Source organism: Penaeus monodon, chromosome 18, assembly GCF_015228065.2.
Source record: "Penaeus monodon isolate SGIC_2016 chromosome 18, NSTDA_Pmon_1, whole genome shotgun sequence".
NCBI lineage: Eukaryota > Metazoa > Arthropoda > Malacostraca > Decapoda > Penaeidae > Penaeus > Penaeus monodon.
The window spans coordinates 20,830,621-20,840,620 of record NC_051403.1 but is presented as its reverse complement, the minus strand read 5'-3'; positions in this window follow the sequence as shown (position 1 = coordinate 20,840,620).

Sequence of the window (10,000 nt, the reverse complement as noted above, 5' to 3'; positions counted from 1 at the left end):
ATATATATATAAATATAATTTTTTATATATTATACATATATAAACTAAAATTTTATTATTAATTATTTTATATTATTATATTATTTATCTGTTGTGTGGTTTATATATTATATATTAATTTTATATATTATATTATATATAATTTATTTTCCAATTATATTTAAAATTTTTTTATATATATCTTATTAATATTATTGACATATTTATTATTTATTTCTATATTTTTTTTCTTATTATTTATATTATTCTATTATATTATTAATATTAATATATAATCAATTATTAATACATTCCCCAACCCCTATTTAAACCCAAAATTCTTTTAAATATCATATATATAATTATTTTTTTTAAAATATTATATTATTTATTATTACGTTTTATTTGTATTTAAAGATATATTGTATATTAAAAATAATGAATTAAATTGTATTTATTATATATATCTATATATTATAATATTTATTATATATATAAAAAATTTATACATTATAAAAATATTATATATATTATATTTTATATATTATTTTATATTATTTTAAATTTTAAAACAAAAAGTGTAAAAAACCCTCATACCTTAACTATATGAAAAACATGAATATACATATAAAAATAGATACTATCCATATTTCTATTATATAAAAACTATATATTATCATATTCCATAGAAAAAATTTTTATTGCTATATTATAATAAAATATAAATATAATATATATATAAAATTTTTTATAAAATATATTAATATAAAATTTATATAATTATTATATTATATATATATTCATAAAAATATGTTTTCTAAATTATAATACTAAATGTGTGTGGGTAATTATGTATTGTAGGCCACACCTTGGTAATGCCCTTTCGTCCGCCTACCAAGCACTGAAAAATTGAACTCAGATGACTGAAATTCGCTCATTGGATGTACGTCTCTCAGATCTGTTTTTGGGTTCGTGAACTCGAGCTGAAATTTTGAGCAACTGAAACGGTTGTCCCCTCCACAGTTACGGGCCCAAGTGGTTCACAATACCTGTCCAACCCCCCCATCAGGAGGAACCTCCTCCTTAAACTGAGGTTAAGGGGGCGTTTCCCAGCTGAAGGGGGGGAAAGCTCGGGCATATGATTCCCTCTAAAACCTAAAGGCTGCGAGTAACTATGGCACGGGGCTTACTGCCGTCGGCTTCGGTTCCTTCCCCTGACCTGTTGAGGGGGGTGCACCCCTCTCTGGAAGGGAGAGGGTACGATGGACTGTAGAAACTCTGTAGCTCACACTGCTTAGTACCCGGAAAAGGTTTTCACCCTATCCTTCAAAAACGGAACCATGCCCACCTATTAAGGCACCAAAACCCGGGAAGCAGCCCTGGATTCACTTCGGCAAGTCCACAATAGACCGTTTCCTAGCGCTTTGAGTCTTGTAGAATGCTGTCGTAAGTTTGGTAGGGGGCTGCTTGCAGCCTACATTGCCTCAAGAAGGCTTTTTGTCGGGGGGGATTGCCTCAGGGTTATTGGCTGAATACACGCCTATATATTGGTACTGAAGTGCCACAGGGATTATTGGCTTAATACCAAACAATATATCATGGTCTTAGACCTTGACTTTGCCGACGATTTTTGTAACAAGTATCTACGTTTGGTCAGGGAAAAAATTGGCAGGACCATATGTCCAACCGACGACTACACTGTATGACTGGCATGGGAACTGTTACTTCCATAATCCGAGACCACCAACTCTGGCTATATGAGCACCTAACTCGTTTCCCGGTGGATGACCCTGCCCATCAAGTTGTCTCTTTGCGAGACAATCCTGAGTGGAGGGGGCCCGTGGGACGACCTAGGAGGTCATGGCTTGGGCACTTGACCAGACCTGTAGCGAGGAATTACAGATGGGCTGAAAGCCTGCCTGGAGACTCACCATGAGGGAAACCCCGTGGCTGAAAGCGAAGCGTGGGTACGGCCATGCCCCCCCCCCCGATAATGATGATTGTATATGTGTTTTGTACATGTGCGTGTGTGCACATAACACACCAAAACCACACCACCATATATATGATTACATGCAACCCCACATTATATAAAAAATATAATAATATTATATATATATATTATATATATATATATTTTATATGTGTGTGGTGTGTGTAGTGTGTGTGTGGTGTGTGTGTGTGTGTGTATGTATGTATGTTATGCATTCATTAATTGATTAACTCATTTATTTATTTATTATCTATTTTTCTATTATTATTCATTTGTTGATTGATTTATATGTGTGCGTGAGTGTACACACACACACAATTATATATATAAAATATATTATATATTTTATATATATATATATTATATATATATATATATATATATACACTATATTTATTTATTTATTTATCTATTTACTTATTTATTTATTTATTTATTTATGCGTGTGTGTATACACATACCTACACACGCGTACACATTGTAAGACCTATTTCACATATGGCCTATTTCACCTCACACCAAATATCCCCCCAGAGATGCTCACTAATGGATCTTGAGTGTTTTGGTATAACCCTTATAGCTACAGGACTCCCTTGGGGCCACTTGTAGCAGACACCTTCCATCACTCTACTATTACCATCCATATAACACTGTTAACTTATAAATATATATATTTAATACAATAACACTAGCCTCTACATACCACACCTTTGCTAGACATGACAACGGACGCGACATCCGCAGGCCTTCCGCCTCGCGACACCGTCCCGTGTACACGATCACATTCTTCCTTCACACTTCCCAGTACATCGCAACCCTTGTGAGTTTCCTAGTTCAATCTGTATAAAAGAGGGTCGACTGCGAGCAAAGACAGACAGCTACAGCACGCTAACCGGACCGAACCTCTGTCCGTCAGTTGTACCATCCTCTCCTTATAATACACTGCAACAACTATGAAGAAGTCTGTTTCACCTTTGTCGCTGCCCAAGATTCCCGCACCGTGCCAGACGCGACTTGTCTGCACTCTACCGCTCATCGGCCATCGTTACACGCATACACACATACACACACGCGCAAACACAAACACACGTAAAAACGTGTGTGTGTGTGTGTGTGTGTGTGTGTATGTGTTATATATATATGTAAATATATACATACATGTGTGTGTGTGTGTGTGTGTATGTGTATGTGTATGTGTGTGTGTTATGTAAGTGTGCACACACGCACGCACACCCCCCCCCACACACACACATACACCCCCCCCCCCCCACACACACCCCACACTCACACATACACACACACACATATTAGGATATGAAGTAGAGTAGGTGGTATCGAGCAGTACATTGAAAAAAAGGAATTGTTTTTCAATAACAATAGATATATAAATCCCGAATTCTCGGAGAACAATATCGTTGCTCATAGGCGTTGGGGATTATTCGAAAAAGGTAAAGAAACACCCCTTAAACGCGGTATTCATGAACAAAGGAATGGGATCTGATGTAATGTAGAACGCTGAAGTCTCGGCCACCCACGAAGATAATAAGACAAAATGGGTATGAAAAAACATGGCCAAAGATGACAGAGAACTACTATGAAATATAGAAAAAGTAAATAGTAAAATACACAAAGAACTAAGGAAGAAAAAAATCGTTTAGAAGGCGAGAGGTTTCCAAGCATTACAATAAGTAATATCGAAACCATACAAAAGGTAGAGGCAGACAGACATAAGAACTAGATACATTAACTGAAATGAATAAACCTTATTTAAATTGCATCACAGTATCTAAGCTGGATCCCGCCATAAACGAGGATGTAACACATCACCTAATCGGAATGGCTCCTATGTCTTCGCATTGCCGTATCCCTAGTCATTGAACTTTAGCTCTGACGATACCCATTTCCTCCACATTTTTGGAACGATTGTAATTGCCACAGCTACAGTCATTACGGCGAATACCTTGTGGGATTAAAATGTTAAAATATTTAAGATGTTTAAAATCTCTCAATAAATAATGTTTCTTATAAAAATAACAATAATAATAATAATAGATATTATAAAAATCAAAGCATAAATATTGTATTATTAGTAATCTCAGATTACAAATAATCTTTCTTCTCGGAAGTTGTATTTTTGGGTAGTTTGTAGTATCCCCAGTGTTTCGCATAATGCACCGTGGGTTAATATTTTGATTTGAAGCAAGATGAGCTTCGCACATCAGTTGAATATGAAAGGGCTTTTCTTTGTGGAAATTATAGAGTCAAAGAATGTACTGTGATATTTACAGTGACGTTATTTTGTATAGTAATTGTAGAGGTAATTGACTGGTTGTTTAAATTAATGGTAGAAAATGGTAAAGGGGTGTTTGATATTAATATGTGTATATCCCTTTCTTAAATTACATTTCAAAGGCGATTATTATGTTACGTAAAACTGTTCTATCGTCCTGTCTATTAGTATGGAAAGTGAAATTGAATATTAATAATACATGTACTTTAGGCTGAACGGTGATAACTGCCTCCATTGGGGTCTGTTTGGCAGAGCCACTTGGGGATGTGTTGACATTTATTTTGTGTACTCTGAGCAAGTATGGTCTACATAAATGTCATATAAAATTTATGTTCAACCGGATGTGTACTGTTCATCTTTCATGGTCTTTTTTATCTATTACTATTTTTCATATGAAAATCTTGGGTTAACAGTTCTTTAGTTCATAAAATTGTGTAACTGTTACTGCGTTACACTCATTTGTCTTGGCAATATCCTTGTCTTTTTGTGATGGCTACTTATTATGAAGAAACTTTGCTGGTTGAATAAATTGGTATAGGGTATAACAAGCCTTGCGTATTCCCCAGCAGAAACTAATTCCTCGGACCTGAATACATGTACGATGCAATTATTGTTCTAAAGTGAAAAAACACAAGTATTATGCATAATTTGTTTAGATAGAAGTTTCTTTTTAAAGAGAATATAGTTGATCATCATGTGATTGTGCGAACACTGGTTTTAAATTTTACAAGTATGTACCGATGATTTTAGACTATGTACACATGTAGTTGTTCCTCCTCCTTCTTCTTCTTCTTCCCCCCCCCCCCTCTCTCTCTCTTTCTCTCTCTCTCTCCACTTACGCATTTAATAAATATCAAACACTCAACAGTAGAAAAAATTCTAAGACAAGTACACTTGTCAGTAGATTTTTTTAAATATATGAAAATTATGAAATAGGCATTCTAGTTTCTGAGATGTTTTTTTTCTGCATATTGATTTCTATGTCAGCCAATTTTTTGTCTTGTAGATTTTCTTAAGATACTGCGATAATTTTAGAATTAATTACCAGATATTGTTATGAATTATTTAAATTTTGGGAAGCATTAACAGGTATCTTTTTTACTCTGTTCAAAGAGTTATTTTCTTAAAGTATACAAATATATGCAAAACCATCAGTTCTAATGCACTGTTGCCTATACAGTACATAACTGCTTTTACTGTTTATAATATATGATTTTATTATTATCATTTTGTACTTGAAAGAAAGACAGTCTATGCTCCTTTGGTTCCATGGCAGCGAATGTGGTTTGTTTACGCATTTGCGGCTTACAAACCAACTATCAGTAAATAACTTATATTATTACCAAATTGAATGGAATTTATTATTTAAGTTAGTATTATTGCTTTACAACTGATATATAACAGTTACATTTTATATAAATCCACCTGTAGGACTAGTTTCATAAACTACTTTGATATGTAAGCTTCTGGAAAAAATAATTAGGAAACACTGGGTCGAAGTTCTAGAAAAACACAATATGATATCAAATTCGCAATTTGGTTTTCGGGATGGTAACTCATATGTAGCAAATCATTTTGTTTTTAAAATATTACAAGAAAGAGATATCTGGTTGAACTGTGTCTACTTAAACTTAAAAAATTTGTTTGATAAGGTGCTATGCATAAGACTATTATAGAAATTGGAACACCTAGGCGGACAGAAAGGCAAACTCCTCTAATGGATGAAAATCTTTCTACATGAAAGACAATGAGCATAGTAACCAAAGGGAACCACACTACTTGGGGAAGAGTAACTAGTGGAGTACTTCAAGGATTGATGGTGTCACTGTATGTTTACTATTTCCATCAGTGATTTAGGGTCAAATGTAACCCCAGGTAGCTATCTGAATGTTTGCAGACAAAAAGGGGTAATGGATGACGTCTTATGAAAATGCCTAGAGAGGGATATGGAGCACTTACTCACATGGAGTTATACTTGGAAAATGGAATTCGGAAACAATAAATGGCAGCCATGTAGCCAGGCCCGGGGAAAATAAATATCTACCCCTATACCGGTGCAAGTTCGGAGACAGTATTGAATACAGCAGATAGGCAAAAAAGGCCTTGGTATAAGTATAACCAGGAGCTTAAGCCCAGTTGATCACATAAATGAAAAGATCCATAACATGCTAGAACTGATTGCCAACATGAAGAGGACATTCATATATATGAACGAAGATATGGTAAAGATCATTACAGCCAGCATAAGGCCTACTCTAGGGTACGGTGTATTGGTGTAGAGTCCGCATTTATATAAGGGATATAGACGAACTGGAAAAAAGTTTAAATACCAGACACAAGATTGCACCAATCCTAAGAGATATGAACTGCGAAGATAGGCTAAACATACTTACTACTTTGGGTTAAAGAAGGAAAAGGGACAGCAAGATTGTACTGCATCACTATGCAACATGAAGAGTGAAATGAGATAAAGATGACTTTATAATTTTCGACCCAAGAAAAACGAGAGGATATAGATTTTTTTAAAGACAAATATGGTAGAGAATCCGACAGTGCACTAACTAAATTCATTAGAAATTGATTAATTTTCGAAGTTCTGGATTTCATTTTCAGGTCTGAATAGGTTAAGGGAGAGGAACGCGCTTATATAAGTGCGAGAGAGTAGAAGCAACGCGATAAACACAGGCAGGATGTGGAAACGAGGAGACTGTCAGCAGGAGAAAAAAAACGTTGTTTACGATGAAATTTGGCAGCTGCTTAATGAAGGTGTGGACATCAGCGGGCGGTAAAGACAATTCTGGCAGTTGACCAATCCATCTGATGGCTTGTTTCCCACTGATGGCAAAAGCGGGCGTTTTGTGCCTCCTGGATACAGCATATATATGTTGAGACAGAAGTTTAGTAAGACACCTTCGAGGTAAAGGAAGGACTGGTGTAGACTAGGTTGGGCGGAGAGTATTGCGGAAGATAAGCCTGCAGTTCAGAGAGTGATAGGTACAACGGGCAGGCTGAGAACAGGCAGGTTAGGAGTCTTTTTAGGAGTGGAATCGTAGTAAAGGCTATGCCGCGCCCAGCATAAGGCGAAGTTTATATAGATAGCTAGATAGATAGCTTCCTTTCGTTCAAGATGTCCAACAACCGGTCTTTACAATTTATTTTTTCAGCACTTCATCATCGTTTACTTTTCTGTCCAGTTAATACGTAGTACTTGTCTGTAACACCATAGTACAAAATATTGACCTTTTTCTTGTCTATCTTCTTCAGACACACACACACACACCAGAACCATATGACGCAATTGGGAAAATAATGCGTTCAGTAACCTCAGCTTTGTCCGTAAGGTAATGCTTTGGTCTTTCCAGATTTATTGAGAGAAATGGCAATTTTTCTTTTTATCTCCAGTGACATCATCATATGTATTAGAAAAATCATCTCCAAGATAAGTGAACTCTTTCACATTTTCACAACCACTCTATTGTTTGTAACATGTTCATCATCGTTCATTGCCGGTAATCTCCGAATCTTCACAGTCTTAGTTTTCTTGGCATTAAGAAATAAACCACCTTTTCGCTTGCTTCTCTAATTTATCTAGTAGTTGTTGTAGTTCAATGATACTGCTGGCAATTAAAACTATATCATTGGCGTATCTTAGATTTGATATTTTGTATCCTCCAACATCTACAGGTCCTTCAAAATTCTCTAGAGCACCTCTCATAATTGCTTCAGAATATATATTAAAAAGGTGCGGAGACAGAATGCAACCTTGTCGTACTCCTTTGGGTTGACTTCGAACCATTCTGTTAACCCATAAGGGTTCTTACAGTTCTGTTGTTGGTCATACATGGCTTTTATTAGTTGGATGATGTGTTTTGGAAATTTCATATTGTTCATGTTATTCCAGAGGATATCGTGATCAACAGTATGAAAAGCTTTCGAGTAATCGATGAAACACAAGTATATAGGTCTTTCTGATGTTCTCTATTTTTCTCTATGATCAATTTTGATTTAGAATCTGGTTTCTGGTACCTTTTCCAGGGCGAAAACCCTGCTTTTCGTCTGCAATTTTTTTCTCTTAAACTTTAACTTCATTCTTTCAGCAAAAATTTTTCAACAAAAATTGTGCAAAATTTAATGCAGTTGTCCTTTTATTGTTGCACTGGAGTGCGTCCCCTTTTTTTTAGGTAGGGGAGTAAAGACTGATTTTACCCAGTCTTTTGGCAATCTTCTTTTATTCAAATTTTCGTAAAAAGTTTGTAGAAGTATTCAACACTTTCACCAGCATTCTTGATTAGTTCTGCTATTATTTCATCTATTCCTGGGCTCTTGTTTATTTTTTACTTTTTTATGGGTTTTATAACTTCGTCTAGCAGTTGCGGTGGTTCATCTTCGCTGTCATTGAGTCTAATTAATGTTGTTGGTTAGATCTTTTTTTTTTTTTTTGTATAAGTTGGAACAATATGATTCCATTTATCTTTGACTTCTTTCCATCACATAAAATTAGTCCATCTTCAGTTTTGTTTAGTGTCCATTGTGGGTTTTAAAATTTTTTCGTGTGGATGTTTCGTACTCCTTGGTAGAGTTCTTTAGTTGTCTATTGATAGAACAGTTTTCAATTCTCTGGCAATGTTCATTTAAATAAAATTCCTTATCTGTCGCAATAATCTTGAATTTTTGTATTTTGTTTTTGAAAATTACTTCTTCAACGGATTATTGATACCCTTTGATTTTAGGCATCTTGTTTTCAATTTCTCTTTGTGTTTCTTCAGATATCCAGGGGAATTTGTCTTTTTTTCTTTTTTTTGGCGATAGTTTCTTTAGGAGTGCTCAGCAGGAGTTATTTTCCTTCTTCCCACAATTCTAATTTGTTTTTTTATCATCTTCACATTGATTAAGAAATTTCAATTGTTTGACACTGTAATTCTGTAACTGTTGGCAAGAGTTTTGTAGTCAAGCTGTAGAGGTTGTGTTGGACGCTCCATCTTTTTGAGTCTTATTTGAAAGTCGATAGTTAGTAGTTGGTGGTCACTGTTGCAGTCGGCACCAGGTCTTGTTTTGGCATTTTTTATACTTTTCCATTTCTGGTTCAACACAATGTAGTCAATCTGGTTGCGTGTTCTTTTGTCTGATGAAAACCACGTGTAGAAATGTTTGGGTGGTGTTGGAACAATGTGTGGCTATTACTAGATTATTTGTACTACGAATTAAATAAAATCTTCATCTCTTTTATTTATATATCCAAGCCCGAATTTTCCACAGATGTCATTTTTTAGATCATTTTTGCCTACTTTGGGGTTGAGGTCTCCCCTAATTACTTTTACATCTCTTTTAGGGATTGTGAAAAATTTTCCATTTCTTCATGACTTGCAATGTTGGTTGGTGTGTAGCATTGTACAATACTAATGTTATGAGCTTTTACTTGTATGCTGACTTTTAAAATGCGATCATTTATTGGGCTGTACCCAGTTAGTGCATTTGCAGTTTTTTTCGTGAGAATCTTTAGTTTTGAAACTTCCATTACTTTTCCAATTGGTCTCACTGATTCCTAGTATTTGAATGTATCTATCCATTTCATTACAGACATTATGCAATTTACCCATCCCTTTCATTTTTTCCTTACGTTCCACGTTCCCATTTTTAATGTGTTTCTTAATTGGACATGTTTTCTTTGTCTTCTTTGTCTTCCAGATGCATGTTTAACATTGTCAAACCTGGTTGCCCACTGAATAACGCGCCCCTTG